The sequence below is a fragment of the Echiichthys vipera genome, assembly GCF_963691815.1.
Source record: "Echiichthys vipera genome assembly, chromosome: 18".
NCBI lineage: Eukaryota > Metazoa > Chordata > Actinopteri > Perciformes > Trachinidae > Echiichthys > Echiichthys vipera.
Window position 1 is genome coordinate 5,488,228 of NC_139843.1, and position 19,725 is coordinate 5,507,952.

The window sequence follows — 19,725 nt, forward strand, 5'->3', positions numbered from 1 at the left end:
TGCTGTGTGTGCCTCAAGCTGCAGCCGATTCTCAGCGTCAGTAAAGTCTCTGCTTGGTTTCAGGTGTCAGAGAATAAACAATTTAAAGCGGCAACTTCCCTGCAGTAATCCAAGAATGTTTGCATGAAGTCAAACTTCAAGAACAGCCAAAGGGTTGTCTTTAGTTCAAATTTAAACCACATTTCGTCCAAAAGGCTCCACTTACCTGGTAATGACACCCTGTCTTTAGCTTCTGGAGGCCTTAGATAAGCATGGGGTACAGGTCGGTGGAGCATCCCAGGAACCTACATCAGTGAGCAGATCTTCGTTCTCTTTCCGTCTCTCGACTGAGGGGATAGAAACAAAAGACAATGCACGCTGTTGAATCAGCAGAGGAGAACTGTACTACCACTGTGCAGAGTTGGAAAACCTGAAATGTGACAAGTGTGTTTATAGAAGTCAGCAAGAAAGAGGAAAATCTGAGTCATGATGGCAAAGAGGCTTCACAAGGAGGAAGGTTGAGACGGAGGGGATTTTCCATGTCAACAAGAGTGGAGTGAGACCCAAAGCTGGACCTGTTCACTAAACAAGTGTCCCCTGAGTAAAGTAAAAACAGGACTATTTGCTCAACGGGTTTGTGTCATTTTCTTTTGCCACATAGGAGGTTTAAACTTAAGATAAATAACATGTGGAAAAAATACCTACAGAACTTAAATAATAGAAAAGTGGATCAAATTCTGCTTTGAGATCCAGAAAGACGGATGAAGGTAAGAAGCCGACTGCCGCCATCTGGAAAGAAGTACAGAGTCCATCTGCAGTTCATTAAACTGGTGTATTAGTGGTAAAGTAATATTTAAGTTTGGAGGAGAAAAGCATGAGAAAAGACTACGAAAAGGTGCCAAAGGTGAGTGGACCAGACATGCACATACTTCAGATCATCTTACAATATCGTGTCAGTAAACACTAATAGAAAAAGAGACAATAGTAAACTGCAAAATCCAATTTTTCAAGGTGTAACTCGCCCCTCGTCATGAGAGTATTATTGAATTTCATACAAAGAAGCTAAGAGTTCGACTAATCGCCAGTTTTGCCTCAAAATATCATTTTTCCAAATAACACAGTACAAGAATAATTCACACAGTATTCAGAGACTAAGGGCGCACTCACACTGTCCATCCGTACCGTGCCCAAACAGGTTTTACGGGTAAAGTCTAGTTCGTTTGACCAGTGTGAGTGCAACCGCACCGCGCCTAGCTGCGGCCCGCTTGCCATCCACGGCCCGTTTGGGAGAGGTGGGCTTTTGTAAAGCGAGTTTGCACATGTACGAACACGAGCATGCGCACGTGTACGAGCACGAGGCCTACGGCGGCTGTTGGGACATAGAAATAAGGAGGGACCATGCGCGGACATTTAAAACAATGGCGGCGAAAGGTTCACGTTGGTGTGATGCGGAGGTGGAGTGTTTACTGCAGATTTGGAGGATGAAAATATTCAAAAACAGTCGAAAGGACGCACAAAAACTCTGAGGTCTATAGAAAGATTTGTAAACAAAGCCACGCATCGCGATGACGTCATCAATGTGTGTGACGTCTTACGGCGTGATGACGTATGGACAGCAAGAAGCATTTGCGCGAGGCCCAGGTAGTGTGAGTACAAACGGGCCTGGGGCGCGGGGGGGGGGGACAAGTACCCTAAAGCCCGGGGCGCGGTGCAGAAGGACAGTGTGAGTGCGCCCTTAGACACAGAATGGCTAACTGTTTCTGAGTGTTTTTTCTTTTAATATACATTTATGCCAGAGGTAAAAGCAGGAAAAGATTTATGAGCCTAAAAACTTGGCCCTGGAGGGAAATACGTACAATGTATTGAATAAAGTATTATGTGAATTTATTATGTGTAATCAGGCGAGGTGCCTGACAACTTTAAGGCCCGACTATTGCTTGTTGTGAATTTAAACAACATCTGTCTTAGATAGTTTTGTTTTTGATGCAAATCCAAGTTTTCTCACTGTTTTTTCTAAATGAAAAAACGAATGCAGAGGATTGTGAAGCCTTTCGGCAAATGTGCACTCTCTGTTTCTTGCAGTCTATGCCATTACGCATGTCGCCTGTGGATTAGGAAATAGAATAAAAGCAACACTATGTGATCGATACTTGTATAATTATATTAATAACTGTGGTGCAGGAGCTGGGACTGAGGGTGAGAGTGGAGGAGCAGCTAACTGGTTTATGGGCATCCTGTTTTATCAGCAGGATCAGGGATGTTTGCTAGAATGAACGTTACAAACTGCCTGCAGGGTAACTGCAACTGTAAGGGCTTTAGTTAAAGCTCAACAGCCCTTCAGCTCTGCCCAACATACTGTATTAATATGTCACGGACAGATGGAAGTGCTGAGGAGAGACTGTGGCTTCCCACATGTACTTTAGCTCAATCCAGATGGCTTTAAGACGGCTTCTCAGATGTGATAGCGTATACTCTAAGCCCTTGAAAACAGCTGTTCGTTTTAAGGCAGGAAATCGAGCCACAGTTCATAAGCAGGTGTTGACTTAAGAGGGCCGCTCCCCTCACCTGCTATTCCACATTGAAAGGGAAAGACCAAACAGCAGAGGGAGACATAGAAAGAGGAGCACGTGTGCACTGAATGAAAAGAGAGTAGATTAACATTTTCTTACATTATTCATCTGCTGAACGGGCACCTTCAAAGACAAACTCTTTACGACCTGTTAACTGACCCACAAATCCATCACCAATCAATGAAGAGGACGAGTCAAGACGACAAGTCTGTTGTTCTCCTCCATCAGAGGGTAAAGACACTTTATTTGGGAGAAATCCGTACTCTCGTAAATTGAATTTGAAGGATACATGAAGTGTTTTCACGACGGTTCAAAGCAGATGATGAAAGAGTACACTTCTGCAGCGAATAGAAGCAGGTAACAAAGTGACATTGTAGTGTTTTTTAAAGGTTTTATGCACATATAGAGTGCTTATTTTCGTTAGGGGAAGGTACGAGTCATTACATACTCTGTGGATTGTGTATTTGGCAAAAAAAACGTGGTGTCACGCGGCCATGATGGTGTTCTAAAAATACCGTATTGACCTGAATATAAGATTATATTTTTCTTCTGGAAATTATATTTGAAGAAGAGTCTCCTGACGTCGACTGCAGAAAACAGACCGGAGACCAAATTCTCTGTTGAGCAGCCAAACAATTACCGGTGTCACAGATGAAAAATGTGGGATTTACGTTGTACTTTAATGGAAGTATTTCAGGTTTTACTTCTGTCTTTTAGTCAGGGTTGTCTAACATTACGGCCAATAACGTAGACTGCTTCTCTTTGCAATTACTAGATTAGATAGATACTAGAACAACGTCCTTTCTGCGTCCTTCTCTTCATTTCCATTTAACAGATTCTCTTTGTTCCTTCACCTTTCCACACTCTTCAGATTTCACATCACAGCCTCTGAATATTCAACAATATCAGCTGATGGCTCGTGAAAGCTCAGAGTGTTGAGGTCAAAAGAGAACAGAGGTAAAGTTTTGTGCATCTGTCCTCAAATTGAGCTACAGTACATGACATGACATCTTTGTGGGTGTCCTGGAGGATATTCAGAGCTCATTCAAGGAAAGTTTATTATCTTCTAAAAGCACTGGTGATGGATGGATGACAGATGAGTGAAAGGAGAACACAGATTTAGATTTAATCTGTAGGCCAGAGGACGGTCAACCATCTCCCGGTTGACCAGAAGGAAAAGAAAAAATTAACCCGTAACATAATCTAAATCTATCTCAACAATACTTTCACAGTCGTTTGTCACAATTAAAAGTAAGGATTTAATTTATTACCAAGTATAAAAACAAGAAATGACAGTTCAGGGATTATTTGTCTGGTTACATTCAGCAATCACCCTTACGGCTCCCCCCTAAAAAAGCAAAGCACGGCTCCTCCCGCAGGCGGTTAGAGAGCAAAATCTGTGCACTTTCACGTAGACAACACACTTCATATCCCTCCCGCCTTGATCAAAACCACTTCCACTCTACCGCCTGCACTCATTGAAAGGGCTTGAGGTAATGGGTTAACAGGTGTTGGTGTGAAAGTGACAACCTACAGTTAAGTTTCAACAGTAAAAACGTGTAAAATATATCAGAAGTTTTGATTCTAAAATGTCTCCTTCTTCTTAATCTGTTTATCTGTTATCTGAGTTTTGGGTTCTTTGGAGCCAGTGGGTGAAAAAAAAGCTAAAAACAAAATACTGACATATTATCACCTCATGAAGTTGATATGGCAAACTTATCAGGTTGCGTATTTACACATCGGGCAGACATGGTGCAACATTAGTGTTCATTTGGAGTCGTGTTTGTGCCCGACAGATGAATGGAAGTCCAATATTTGTTCTGCTTTCAGCTCTTTTGCAACGTTATTCAAAAGTACAGAGACACGGGGGATTCATAAACACAAACGCTGCAAAGGTGTAGCCTGATTGCATTCATAAACATTCAATATTAAGTTTGTGCAGCTGAACATGGCATACAGTAAACTTACAGCTACACTGAGCAATGGTCGGGAGGTTACATTAAGCAGGATGAGGCGTAGGAAATAAATGTAGATACCTATTGGGAAGGGCAGTGTAATAGAGAGGAAGAAATGAGGATAAATGAGGTTCAGTGTTTGCCAGGCTCTCTCTCACACACACACACAGAGGACTATTAAGGAATAGGGTGGCGGCCCACTTCTTCTCTATCCAAACACTGCCACCCCACAGCACTTAGGTTTATTATCCTAATGTTCAGCCGTGCCAAAGGTTCCAGACAAGTTAACAAACCCCGTAAGAGATGGATGAACCAACACACCCTGAACAAAGGCCGCTCAGAAAATAGGGAAGTGGTGTAGCATAAAGGAAAATCCTACAAACAAGACCTGCTGACAATAATGCACTCCGGATATATGCTATTATATATTATTAAAATCCATTTTAAAGCTGCTTTTTGCCTGTGGTCAAGAACATAATAACATAAATGCAGAGGAAAAACAACTTGGAAGTTCATATACAGCTGTTCAGTTTAAGGAATACAATGGGCAGAGGGTGGAGAGTGAATCCGCGGGGAAAACTGGCATGTCTGCCTTGTTTGGACAGCGAAAAGATGGCCCGCACACGGAAAGCATCACATTCCATATTTCAAGAGCAAAACGATCTCTGTATTTTCTCAGACATCCTCATTTAGGATCGTCCCGGCCAAACCTCAAAAAGTCCTCCCACATTTTTAGAAACCTACAGAGAAAAAAACCTCCATCCTCTTCCACTGTACCAAAGGATGAGGAGGAAACAGGGAAGCACCGATGTGTGCAGCTGTCAGTGAAGAGTTGGTGTTTTTTTTTTCTGCTGGAACAAATTATGTCAACCATTTAAAAAACTGTGCCAAACTACGCTAATGTAATGTTGCATGGTTTAACACATCCAAAGCCGTGTAAGTTATTGTGCAACAAACGTTTTTCTGACTACATTGTTGGAGTGAATGGATAAGTGGCTGTTACGGATGACCGTTGGATATTAATAAGGCGGTTTTCCAACACTGACGTATATCACAATATGGCAAAAACACAGTTTGCGTTCACACAGAACACACAGTTGCATTAGAAGTGAATGAAAAGACTTGAGAGGGTCATTAGAAATTGTTGGTTATGTGGTGATAATCTCTATCAAACCATCTGTAACAGAAAACTGCATAAACTATAAAACATTAGTGGAGAAAAATGCTTAGAAAACAGACTGGGTTCTTCCTTAGGTTGTGTACGCTAAACATGATCCACAGTAGATGATTAGTTTCATGTTTTGTCATTTTTCATTTGTTTGTGACCTCTGCCAAAGGAGGAATGTTTACAGCTCAGTTTGTTTGTCGGTCTGCAGGATTAGGGGAAACACTACTGGCCTGATTCTCTTTAAACTTGGTGGCAGGCGCGTAAACAAATTATTTTTCACTGCCATTAACACTGGAGGATTTCTTCTGTAATCATGTAAATGTGTTCCTCACACTGCATTAACATTGAAAGACAGGGCACCCCTCTGTCCTCTTTGGGTGCCCTTTTAGTTATTTTATTTTGTGATTTGTGAATACAAGGAAGCCTGTGCAGGAAGGTCATAATGGCTCATCTGTCAACTAAAAAGAAGAGGTAAAAATAAAGCAACACGTGGTGAAAACGGAAACAGAAAAACCTAACAACAGGCAGCCTTGAGTGCTCTGTTAAGCGTTGATGGGCGGATGAAATGCACATTGTTTGAATACTCGCCCATTCCAAGTGCGCAGGCAGGACTGATGGACCCGCTTCCCCTCTGCCTGAGTAAGCCCTTATGCAACGCTGTGACGCAGATACTGCCCAACCGTGCATCCCACCACCCACGTAGCTTCTGATCGGCACCCTCGTTCTTCCCTGCCACCTCTTCACCTCTCAGTCAGCCATTCTGCCTCCCACCCCCAGTCGGCCTCTCCACTTAAAAACCTTCGCGACCGGAATGTGTGTCTTGTGTGTTTTTGTGCTTTATCAGTGCATGTTTTGTTTAATCGAGTGTGTGTGTGTGTGTGTGTGTGTGTGTGTGTGTGTGTGTGTGTGTGTGTGTGTGTGTGTGTGTGTGTGTGTGTGTGTGTGTGTGTGTGTGTGCCGTCCATCTCGTGGCCACTCAACAGGAGATTATAAATCAGGCTAGAAATCACACAGAGACTGAGGAGAGATGTATTTAAAAATACCCAAACAACCGGCCTCAGGGAGGGGTCGTCCCAATTACACACTGTACCTCCAACTGCAAGAAAAACTGAACGAAAAAAGGATGGAGACAGCTGAAGACATCCTGATATGCCAGCCTTAAACTTCAGAAACAACAGGAGGAAACAGGATGAAATGTTAGCCTGGGTTGTGAAGTTAAAATAAAGATGAAAAAGACATGTTTGGTGCTTGACCCCCGGTGAATTAAACGAGGAAATGAGGGCAAAAGAGGATGAAAACTGAAGTACTACAGGTCTTGCATATGTAGACTTTTGTTGTTGAGTTATTGTGTTGTATACTATTATATGTTATGTCTTTTTATACTTACTGTACATCTTTGTTCTATTTTATTTTCCCTTCCATCTAATACTCACTGCTTAGGTTTCCTTCTTAATTGAATTTTTCTTGAACGCAGCCTCATTGCTCAAGCATTTCCCATGTTTGTACTTGTAACGCCAGAGTGACAATAAACATCTTGAATCTATTTTCAGAATCTTGGCCGTTCTTCTTTCTGTCACGATCGATCGGATCTGGGAAGGCAGCGCCGCCACAAAGTCCAGACAAGAAACTTGAGTAAGTCAGACGAGCAGACAGGTTGTAAACAAGCCAACGGTTTAACCAGATTCTGCAAACCACAAGCGATATTTCAGTAATCATCTCACACGGCGCAGGAAAACTCCATGAGCATGACTGCAGCAAATTAGGGGTGGAAGTTCAAACAAGCTGGCTGGTTCGTTCGCTCGCTTTGTTTCTAAGCAAAAACGGCTGCATCACCATTCAAGATACATGCAGTTTAAAAACCTGATCATATTCGGGTTAAGGGCATTTCCACGTTTCTTAAACACCATGTAAACACCGTACCCCGGGTAAAACTTAGTTCTCATACCATAGAAATTATGGCCAAAACTATGAAAACAAGACCCAAGTTTTGATAAATTGGATTTGCTGCACATGGACAAGATACAAGGATGTTGATATGGTTTCAGGACGTCCGTCCGCCCCTTTCATTCCTGTGAACGTGATCTTTTTTGGAAACTCTAAAGGGATTTTCTTCATATTTGGCACGATTGCAAGATTAATTGATTATATTGTGATGGTCGAAGGTCACTGTGACCTCACAAATCATGTTTTTGTGCATAACTCAAGAATTCCTACGCTAGTGATGACGTTTTATATCCAAAAGGTCAACTTCCCTGTGACGACATAATGCTTCTGTCCATAATTTAACGGCATAACTCAGGAACAGAAGACATTTGGTCGGATACTGAATTGGCGACACTAATCTTGAAACTGGTGACTTTATACTGCCCTACAAAGCCTTAGTGCTGTAACTACGAAAGAATTTAAGCCAAAAAAAACTGCTTTAAAGTTTGTTTACCGTCCCAGCAAATGAATATTCGGCACACTGATAAAGGATTATGGTTTACTAGTTTACCATTTAATAATTATTATCCAAATCAATCATAACGTTCATACCTTCAGGGCCAAAATTGTGCAGAAATCATGATATCAGTGATTTCGTACCTACTGCACTTGGGCTTTGTAGGGCAGTATAGATCTTCTGTGCTATTGAAGATGTGTGTAAAGCATAAGCCATAAAACACGCTTAATACCTTTTATTAAATTCCTTCTAAGTCTTCACTACATGTATCATTAAAGTCTGGACCGTTTGGATGTAAACTGGTTGGCACAGGCAAACAACTGCAAGCCTGTAATTCTAGTTTTTTCTTGGCTGCAGAAAAGGTTTAATCTGGTACACGTTTTAAACTGCTGAGCTGTTTGTCTGTTTTCTGTTGCCGCGCTCTCTCGTGTTCCTGAGTCTGCGAGCTGCACCGAGGTGTTAGATGGATAACAGCAGGAGGCCGGGCAGTTGACACAGTTGAGGAGTAAGTGAGTGAGTGGGAAAATGAAGGTGGTGGTGAGTGAGGAGGAAAAGTGTGAGAGGGTAAACTAGGAGTCAGAGAGTCTCCAGGCCTGTATCAGCACATATGGGCGTCCCTGCAGCAGCTGTGGATATCATGATCACACTAACTACCTCTGCCATTAACAGCTGCTCATGGGAACAGAGCATGTTGTTTTTCAAGCCCTTTTTAATGCATGTAAGTGATGATGCAACACATTACGTGTACATGCCGTGTAAAAATCGTTTACTGACACAACTTACTTTTGGGACCGAGGCCAAACATAACAAAATTGTGCCACCCGTTCTCTGACTAACGTCTGAGCCCATGTAATCCCAACAGCTACACCGTACTTCTTTCCATCAATCAGAAACATTTTGTCATCCTTATGGCTGTACTTTGAGCTAACATCTGCAAGCATGCTCATCAAAGCCCCTTTCACACATGAAGAGCAAACCTGATATTCTCTAGGAGCTGCTGTGTGTGAAAACGCAAATGTCCGAATCAGCTGGACCGGATATTAAACGGTAGACTTTACCCTGACAGCTCCCTGGTTCAAAGTCTGCGTAACGTCCGACTGAGCCCAAACAAACATCCAAGTGTGAAGAAAAACGGCGACTAACATGAAGACCCCGACAAAAATGTCTGACTGAAGGGACGATGAGATTAAGGAACTTCTGTTGGGAAGGGCCGATGCCAAAATCGTCAAGAGACTTGTTGTTCATGACCACATTGAGAACCGGCTACATGACTGTGGTGTAATCTGTGTCATGTCCTGCCTCCAAAATGCAAAGTCAATCCATCTAATAGCTAGTTGTTGAGATTTTCCAGGCACGACCAAAGATGGGGGAGCAGCCGACCGATCAAGTATGAGTTCTTCAGTGACTTCAGAGTCCACTTTCATGTTATCCTGCGTAAGAAGAGCTTCCCCCTCCCTCTTCAAGGACTTTTCCCCTCAGCCGCTAAGTGATGTCGATGACCGTGGCTTTTCTGTAAAGGCAGCAAAGTCCAGCTAATCCCATATCTTATCTGTGCTGTTTACAAAACTTTGAATCTAATCAGGACTGCAGGGGCTCCTTGAGACTGCACCCATTTGCTGCAGGAAACGATGCAAGATGGGAAAGTTCGGGTGAACTTGCATGAGTTATATTAAAAGAGTAACTTTTGGCAAACGTTTTGGAAGAAGCACAAGTCTGAGGACTGGGTTTTTAGGGAGGTTAATAGTTTTTAAAAAAATACGGAAGGTGGTTGTTTGCATTGAAATAGGGCCATAAGTCAGAGCTTCAGAGACAGAGGTGACAAAATATGTCAATCTGGGAGGTAAAAGACGGCGACAGATGTACCTGAAAATTGGGCTGAAACAAAAATAAACAGAGACAATTAAGTAGGAGGTCTGTGTGAATGTGTGTGTGTGTGTGTGTGTGTCATGCATCTGTTGCTTAATTCTCTATAGTCTTCAAATATTCATCCTCACAGACGTCACCTACTTAGGTAAGGACAGACAGGGGTCTCTGAAACCTCTGGTGCCCTCAGACAGCTGTGCACAAAACCTCTGATAGAGATAAAGTCGGATAAAGTCGGATGTTTATCTGCTGTGTTGCATCAATTATGTGCTGGCTTAATGTTGTGTTATCAGGTTTAATGGGCTTTTGAAGCAGATTTGGCAGAAGTTTATATTAAAGGTTGCTTCTTAAATCTGTATGACTGAAATTGAAATTGTGACTTGAATGACTTTAAAACACTTCAGTTTTTGTCATAATGAAGATTTTATTGTTTCCCTGTCACCAAAAAGTGAACAAAAACAATAGCCACTGGCAAAGATGTTATCCCTTGTCCCGAGTTTGAGGTTGAAGGATAGAAAAGATTTTCAATTTCAGTCAATCTTGGAATTAAAACTGCAAGATATTTAAATTAGGGCGCATTAATCGTTTAATTATTTAGACTACAGAATGTCAATGGCAAAAAAAGAAAAAAGAAGTTTGTCACAGGTTTGCAGAGCCCGTGGAGACGTCTACGAATGTCTTGTTTTGTCCGACCAACAGCGGCAAAAGATCTTCAGTTTAAGACGTTTTTAAGAAAACTGGAAAATATTTTGGAAGCTGGAGCAAGTGAATTTTGACATAGCAGTGTTTGTCCTAGGAAAAAAACTTTACTGGGCACTTTAACTGTTTGGGCACTAGTTCGTAATGATGTAATTTATTAATAGCACCTTTCTTAACATGGGTAAAGTATGTAGACTGAGACTGTGGACCTTAGTTTCCTTATTATTACTTGTTGTCTGCTGTATGAGGTCATAATTACGTTATTTGATCCCATAGAGATTCAACAATTGAGCCCATGTAGCACAATAATGCTGTTTTACATGACTTCAGACTAAAGCAAATACATTAAAAAAAGGTCTGTCCAATGGTATTTATTAGTTTCTGAGTCTGAAAACACTTTTTAACCAAATTACACACGTTTGGGCTTTTCCATATGATCTCCTTTTGATAACTTATGTATAATTATAATATAATATTTCATATTTCATGGATAACGGATGCAGCGTTGAATCAACAGAACATTAGATGTTAACAAGTATGCATGTATGGTTAAAGTTTACGATATAGTTGGCAGGTAAATAGATTTTAGTCCATATTGATGAGTTCAGAACATGATTTGCCTGCATGTTATTTACAGACACGTGTACCAGGCCGACCGAGGTCAAAGACTGTTTACAAATCTGATTTCTGTGACGGATCTGATCTAAATCCCGTCAGAGTAAAACCCGTCCGATAATCCACACAGGTTCAAAGACACATTAGAAACTAGATGAAAATGTGTTTGCTGTAAAGGAAGAGGGAGGAACCAGTGAGGGTTAAAGCAACCGCGCTCCCTTTTGTTTTGTCAACATGCTGCATGTGTTGCAGGGAGTTTTATTCAGTGTTTTGTGAAACTACAGCAGATCTTTAACAACCAGCATTCTGCCAACTTCACCATGAAATCCCCCAAACAGTTGTCAGCGAGTCTTCCTTCAGCAGAATTAAAAATGGAGCCACGTACGAAACCTAACTGATGTGATGATGTTGTTGTTGTCATGTGCAGACTAAACACACATAATGAGGCCGTAGCCTATTTTTGCGTCACGGCTCATTGTTTGCAAAGCCACACCGAGTCATTATTTTTGATGTTTTAAACACTGCGGCGAGGGAAGCTGTGCGACATCACTAATTACAACAAGCAAGCCGGCGACAGGAGCGTAAACTCAACACAACGCTACGCTGCATAAACAAAAGAAAACCCACAAAACACTAAATCAGCATTTCATTTGACAAGACGAGCCTCGGGACAGAACTAAAAACAAAAGTCTTCATGTTGCCTGACAGCAAAACACCGCCCACTATGTTCCCATCGTTGTCTTGTCTCCCACAGTTTATCTCTTTCTGTTTGTTCTCCAGGGGGACGGGGAAACAAAGAAAGGAGGGACTTGACCTCCAGGTTAAACAGCTCAAGGGTAAAAATTCACCGCAGCAGCACAGCACAGAGCATCGCTTACAGAAATCACATTATCTGTTATGAAACAGGGGCTTTTAGACTAATAAATACTTAAACCGCGTCCTTGTTTCCCTAATTGCACAAAGTCAAACTGGAAACCAACAAGGTGTGTTCCTGCAAATGATTAAAAACTAACTGTACACATACAGTACACCCACATGCACACTCAGGTACACTTAACCCCTTACAGTAACTACATTTGACAATAATAGCCTTAATCCTCCTTAAAGTATGGAGCCAATATTGGCTATGCTGAATAAGAAGCTACGTATTTTCTACAAAAGCGGTCCAAAGATGCAAAGTCATCTCACGTCTAACAGCTCAGACTTATGCTGCTGATGAAGGGACACAAAAGAGAATATATTAAATAAAAGAGGAAGTGAGCGAGAAGCTGTTGCTATAAGATGAAGGAGAGATTTAAATCAACATTAAGAGATAACTCATACAACTCGGGTCTTATTTTTAATGGTTTTGGCAATCATTCACATCAGCTATGATAAGAAATATACGAAGGTTGTCTAAAGCAGGGGTTCCCAACCTTTTTCTTAAGGGACCCATATTTTTACCATTGTTGACTTTTGGTGACACCCCCAACAGCATGGGACAATGAGGAGAACCTGTGTATGATTACAACATATTTCTACAGAATATAATTTCCTTGGTAGCCCCTCTTTTTCCGCAGCCTCCTCTACCTGACGCTTCGCCATCTCTCACTTAGCTTCGCCTAGCAACGACTGCTGCATGTGAGGCGTTCAAGTCACACACGCTCTGTTCCTCGTGATATCGGCCTATAACTTATTAATTTATCTAAAATTTGAAATACACGAATAAATGTTTAATGTGGCTCTTGGATTTAGTTGATTTTGTCACATATATGAATTAAATGCTTAGCCTACTCATTTATTTAACATTTTAATTACATTAAAATGATTAAACCCCTTAAAATCAAGAGGGCTTCGCGACCCCCCCTGGATCTTTGACGCCCCCCTTGGGGGGTCGGGCCCCCCAGGTTGGGAACCACTGGTCTAAAGTATTGAAACTTTCCAAAACAATACGGTATCCACATTCAATACCATCGAAAGTATCGAACCTCCCTGCTGTGACATGAAGAAGACCCAAGTTGTCATAAACTAGAATTATTATCATTAAATCTGCCTCCATGTTGGTAAAACACCCAGATTTACACGAACTGATTCAACGGGGGACACAAACGGATGCAGATTCATTAATAAACAGAATAAATACTTGATTCAGATGAGATAAAGTGCTGTCAAACCTCAATCCTAAAACATGCAGAGTCACAATATTCCTGTCACGTAGAGGAAACTCGGGAGAGAGCTCTACGCGGATGCTAACGTCCCGATTAAGCTGACGAAGCAGCTCCTCTGAAGACGTTTGAGGGAAGCTTGCCGTGTGCTTATAAAATCACTAGAGACATTATCAATGCAAATAAACTGAGGCCTCCCGCTGTCACGGCTCGCAGTGCGCCCTTTTCCGAGCTTGCTGAGGTAAGCACTTGACCTCTGCGTTCGCTTTAGGCTGACGGTAATTTGAATAAAACATCCTGTAGAGTCGGGGGCTGCTCCGCTGCTCGGTTTGTTTGTTCTTCTTTGTCTTGTTATCATCTCATCCCAAGTATTTGGCCTTTGTTTACAAATGAGGCAGCTGTGCCGAATACATAGACACGGTGCTTTTTTTAGCCTCATTACTTAAATGAGCACACTTGGGAATTTGTTTTTATAGACTACAGAGCTGCTGCGCACATATGCACCCTCTTAAGAGCAATCCAATTTACCAACAGGCAAACTTTTGTGTGCAAAAACCCTGAATTTTACTCTGGTTTCTCCTTGTAAAACATACACTGTGCAGCTCTGCTCACACAGTGCACCAGGCAGTGCAATAATACCGTGAAAAGTGCCCGTGTGTCGTGCCAAAAAGTGGCTGCAGACGGCGTCAGAGGGGGAATGCCATTCATTTTAAGAATTCACATATGTTATTGCTGCGCCCCGAGGCGGGTCAGCCAGTACTCGTGAACCCATTTCTCTTACATGCGAGCTAGAAAACACACCGTTGACTGTTTTGTGTTGTCAGTGGGATGTAAAATCTGCCACTGTCCCCGTAGACAATGAATGGCGGCGTACACAGGATTTTTGTGAGCTCTTGCGCCAAAGAGATGGTTCAAGATGGTTCATGTTTGCTTTTTGGCGGCATTAAGCATTTGTGGCTGCAATGGACAGAAATATGCCAACTTTTTTGATAGTTGTTACATCTTTTCTCATGTAAAAGTGTCAGAAATTGTTGTTTTTATCTTCTTTCCTCTGTTTAATATCATATTAAACTGAACCTCTTTGGGTTTTAGGCGTTTAAAGACATCACTTTGGACTTTAAGAAACTAGAATGGACATTTTTCTCTATTTTTTGTAATTTTATAGACAATCATGAAGCTAAATCTATAATAAAAACAATCAAAAGTTGCAGCTCGCAGCACTACAACAAAGCTAGCATCCACATTCAGAATCAGAAATACTTTAATAATCACCGGGGGGAAATTATTTAAACAAAAGGAGAATAAAAGTTAAGAAAGTTTTAAAAAAGCGAACTCAAAGACCGGAGCAGCAGCAACTTCCGCGCTAACGCAGGACAGGATTCATTGTCTGAACAATGCTACAAGTTAAATAATTTAAATATATGGTTTCCATTACTCAGCATTACTAGCCTACTGTACAAACTGTCCTAAACCAGTAAAATAAAAAGTGTCTTAAATGCTCCACAGGCCCCTCTTTCTAGAAAAGATAAGATAAAAAGCACAAAGATTTGATTTAAGGACACGGATAAGAAAATTGTTGATTTATGATCTGAAAAGGAGCTGAAGTCTGAGCAGGAAATGAGCGTGTTTATGCTGTTAGCAGGCGCTTTGTTATGTCTAAACCCAGTCGACCTGCCAGGCCTGATGCACGCGCTGATAGAGAAGGGAACGCAAAGACTTCAAGGGGGAAACTTTACATTATAAAAGAACCTCTTTGGGATACCTGAGCGTAAAGACCGCACTACATTACCTCAGTGATTTACAGATAACGCGCGTTGTGTTGTGTGAATTCCTGTTGTGGTTTGCACTTCAGGGCCACCGTATATTTGGGGTAAAAGGAACGACAGCGAATCAGAAGCCCTGTAGTAACTCAGTGAACCTTTTTAGTGTTATTGGAGAGTATGACTTAACACCGTAGATGTATTCTCATTGAATTCTTGATGTTCTTTGTACAGTATGTTGTTTATTTTATTATATTTTATTATAATTCTGCACCTTTGGACCTCCATCCCACACACTTTGGATGTCGAGTACTTTGTTTTATATGAAAATGGAAAAAATAAAACATTAGAGGTTCATCTGGACAATTTTACGATATTTGGCAAAATCAGAGCTGCACGAAACACTTTAATTCACTTTATTTAGACAACCTGTTTGGATTTTACTGTACTTTTCTAATGTTTTATAAGCTTGTTTGTTTGTTTATGTATTTTTTTTTCTTGTAAGGTTACATGTGTATATATGTGTCCTCCCGTACAACAAATCTGACATGCATTGACTCAGATTTACTCTATTTTAATGTTATTATTATTATTTAATTATCTATTTTTTCTGTTCTGAGTGTTTCTGTATGTCAATAAACATGATACTTTTGCACCTGGTCCTTTATAACACTAAAATAACTTTGAGACATATTGTTTGTTTATGTATTTTGTTAATAATAATAATAATAATAATATTAATAAATATAAATAAAAAGCAACCCAGAGGAATGGACATGTAACACACCTGTGTAGAGCTCTCTACGTCACTTTCAGGTGTCTTTACACTAACGAACAGCTGCAGATACACGTAGTTTTACAGCTACGACATCATAAACAAAACACTTTAAGTCACTTCTTATATTATTATTTATAAATTAAAAATAACCCAGTTAAAGCTGAGCTAACTTACCGTGCACGGTGGAGGTGGAGGTGGTCGGTGGCAGTGGAGCAGGTCGGTGAAACGGCTCTAACGTCGTAAAGTCTGCCGGTAAACCCTGGTCCTTTATTTTATTTATCGTCTTAAACACAAACCCGTGACTTTAACAAAGCTTCTGTTGATGAAACTTCATGTTAAACGGTTAAAAGTCTGTATTTCTCCCTGTGGCTCCTCTTCCTGCCGCGGAGGTTTGTTGTTGTGAGCAGGACGGGACCGTTGGTGCTGCTTTAGAGAGAGGTAACGGCTGCATCCGGTTAGGGATTTCAAAATAAGATAGTTTTTTACTGCATCACGTTTATTTGACATCATTGATACAAAGCATAAATAAAATTTGATGTATTATTATAGATTAAGTTACGCAGCAATTTATGAAGTCATTAAAATGAGCTGCAGATTTACCAGCTGCAAAATTAAAGTGAACAAATTCATGCATCAATAATTATAATCCAATAATATAATATAAAGTACATTTTCTGCATAATACATACATACTTTAAGTATATATTAAAGCATATATATTATATTTTTTATTAAATTTTGCAGACAATCAAACAAGAGCAAGTATAACAGTTGCCCCTTCGGATATTTATTTATTTATTTATTTATGTATTTAGTTAGCTAGTTAGTTAGTTAGTTAGTTAGTTAGTTAGTTAGTTAGTTAGTTAGTTAGTTAGTTAGTTAGTTAGTTAGTTAGTTAGCTAGTTAGTTAGTTATATATTTATTATTTATTGATTTATTTATATAGCACATTTCATACATAATGAAATTATTTTTACTATTTTATTTTTATTTTTTTTATTATGTGTTTAACAATTACGATTATTTTTTCCAAATTTCTTTATTGAATTTTTGCAGACAGGCAAAGAAAAGTACAACGGTTGCATACTGCGTCAGAGCGTCTGCTTTAAAGTGAAAAAGAAAAACCCCAACATGAATCCCACTATCCCTGCCAACAACCCATGTCAGACGAAGTCACAGTAAACAACTAGGTGATTAAATAACATATAACATAAGTAGATAATTAAGCTAGAATGAGACAAAATGGAGTAAAAACTGTGAATAATGGTAAAACTAAATAAAGTAACTAAAGAAAAAAAGGGGGGTTGGGGAGTCTTGTGTCCTCAGCATCATCAGGCGTCACAGTAACACTTTTACTAATAAAAGTGTTACTAATAGTAATGTCAAAGATCCCCTCTGTGTAAAATTTAACTTCTCTAACAGTAAACATTGTAAAATTTCACGTATCCAACTGTTGTGAGTCAGTGGAGAAACATTTCCATGTAAAGAGAGTGTTGCGTCTGTTGAGCAGGGTGGTGAAGGCCCTGACACGCTGTGTAGTAACGAGTAGATTCTTTTTCATTATTTTTATGATATTTCTGCTGTTTTCTTACTTTTCACTTGTTCATTTGTCATTTTTACTGCTCGTAAAAGCGTCCTATGATGTTGATGTGAATATATGTAAAGATTTCATGTGTTTTTGTCTTCGCTCTGCCTCTAAATGCACTTTGTAATTTTTTGTTTTTAAAGGTGCTATATGAATAAAGTTATTTTTATAACTGTATTATATTATAATTATAATAATAAAGACAATAATAACAATACATTGTATTGGTTTGCACCTTTTAAGACACCCAAGGACACCTTACAAAGCATTCATAAAAACATAAATAACAGCAACACAACAAATGTATCAATGACAAAATCAAGGTGTTCAACCAGTTAAAAACATTTAAGTTAATATATATAATAAAATCAAGGTGGATATATATATACATATATTGCAGTATATATTTATATCAAAACAAACTAGTGCTTGTGCAATAGGTGCATAATATACATATACAAAATGCCAAAATAGAACAAAGCTCAACAAAGATAGGTTGCAATAAACATCTGCATAAAAATATAAATAAAGCAAAAATGATAAATATATACATGCTTTTATTCTGAAGGCCACCTTTCCGGTATTGTCTATCCTATGTGTGAGGTGCTTGACTCACCTGGACTGCTCTCTCTCTCTCTCTCTCTCTCTCTCTCTCTCTCTCTCTCTCTCTCTCTCTCTCTCTCTCTCTCTCTCTCTCTCTCTCTCTCTCTCTCTCACTCTTTCTCTCTCTCTCTCTCTCTCCCCCCCTCTCTCTCTCTCCCCCCTCTCTCTCACTCTCTCTTTCTCTCCCTCTTCCCCTCTCTCTCTCTCTCTCCCCCTCTCTCTCTTCCTCTCTCCCCCCTCTCTCTCCCCTCCACTCTCACTCTTTCTCTCTCTCTCCCTCTCTCACTCTCATTCTCACTCTTCCTCTCTCTTAAACACACTCTCTCTCACACACACACACTCTCTCTCCCTCCCTCTCTCTATCTCACTCATAAACACACACACACACACACACACACACACACACACACACACGCGCACACACACACACACACACACACACTCACACACACTATTTTCCCCCAGTAGAGCACAGTACATTATAATGAAATGATAAATATACAAACACACACAGATCAAACTATTAATTTCATAGATTTCACATGAATAATAATGATGATAATAATAAGAATAATAGAGAAACCACATTGTTGTAACATAAGTGGATAATGAAGAGAATAGAGAGACATGAAGTGTGTGTCCTATAACGTCTCAGTAAACAGACGGAGGGCTGTAAAGGGATAACAGAACAGAGGAGTATACGGTTTATGATGAAGATAAAGTACCCAAGTGTTCCTGCACAACCAGTTCTGCTCCGTACTCTGAATATGTGGAACGAGGTCGTACCTGACTCACCTCACCCCTCTCAGACGGGCCTCTCTGCTCCAGAGCAGGAATTAACAGTAAATCAATCACGCTCGCAGTGACGATGCAAACGTGTTTATGTTTATCAACTTTATTATTCTCCGTATTGTTCATCATGTAAACACTAAACACAAAGTATGCCTTTGTTTTTATAATGAATCCTCTGGGGACCATGAATGTCACGGCGATCTGTTAAATAGTTGTTAAAAACTAAAAACAGCTGATTAAAAAAACTCAAAAAATTCAGTGACATGAAATACACAATTATGAAACATAGTACAAAAATATGGAAGTCCATTAACATCAGTAAAATATAAAAATAAGATGAAAAATATAAAACCCTTTAAGTTATTAAGATGAGAAAAGTCTCTCAAATGTCGTTATTTTGATATATTAAGTCATTATTTTGAGGAATTAAGTAATTTTTGTGGTATTAAATTATTATTTTTAGATATTAAGCCATTATTTTGAGATATTAAGTCATTATTTGGGGATATTAAGTCATTATTTTAGGATATTAAGTCATTATTTTAGGATATTAAGTCATTATTTTGAGTTATTAAGTCATTATTTTGAGTTATTAAGTCTTATTTTGAGATATTAAGTCATTATTTTGAGGCATGGTCATTATTTTGAGGTATTAAGTCATTATTTTAAGACATTAAGTCATTATTTTGAGGTATTATGTCATAATTTTTAGGTATTAAGTCATTTTTTAGATATTAAGTCATTATTTTGAGGCATCATGTCATTATTTTGAGA

The 19,725-nt window shown here is 39.7% G+C and overlaps 1 protein-coding gene across 1 annotated transcript in view; it reads right to left on the reverse strand.

Moving 5' to 3' along the window:
• Positions 1 to 16,344, reverse strand: part of LOC310960908 (leucine zipper putative tumor suppressor 2 homolog) — a 39,712-nt gene extending 23,368 nt beyond the window's left edge. Inside the window, exons 1-2 of the mRNA XM_083932760.1 lie at positions 16,146 to 16,344; positions 206 to 326 (exon numbers count right to left, since the gene is read on the reverse strand). The gene's annotated coding sequence lies outside the window, so the exon portion shown is untranslated. The remainder of the gene's footprint in view (positions 1 to 205; positions 327 to 16,145) is intronic.
• Between the last annotated feature and the right edge of the window lie 3,381 nt (positions 16,345 to 19,725).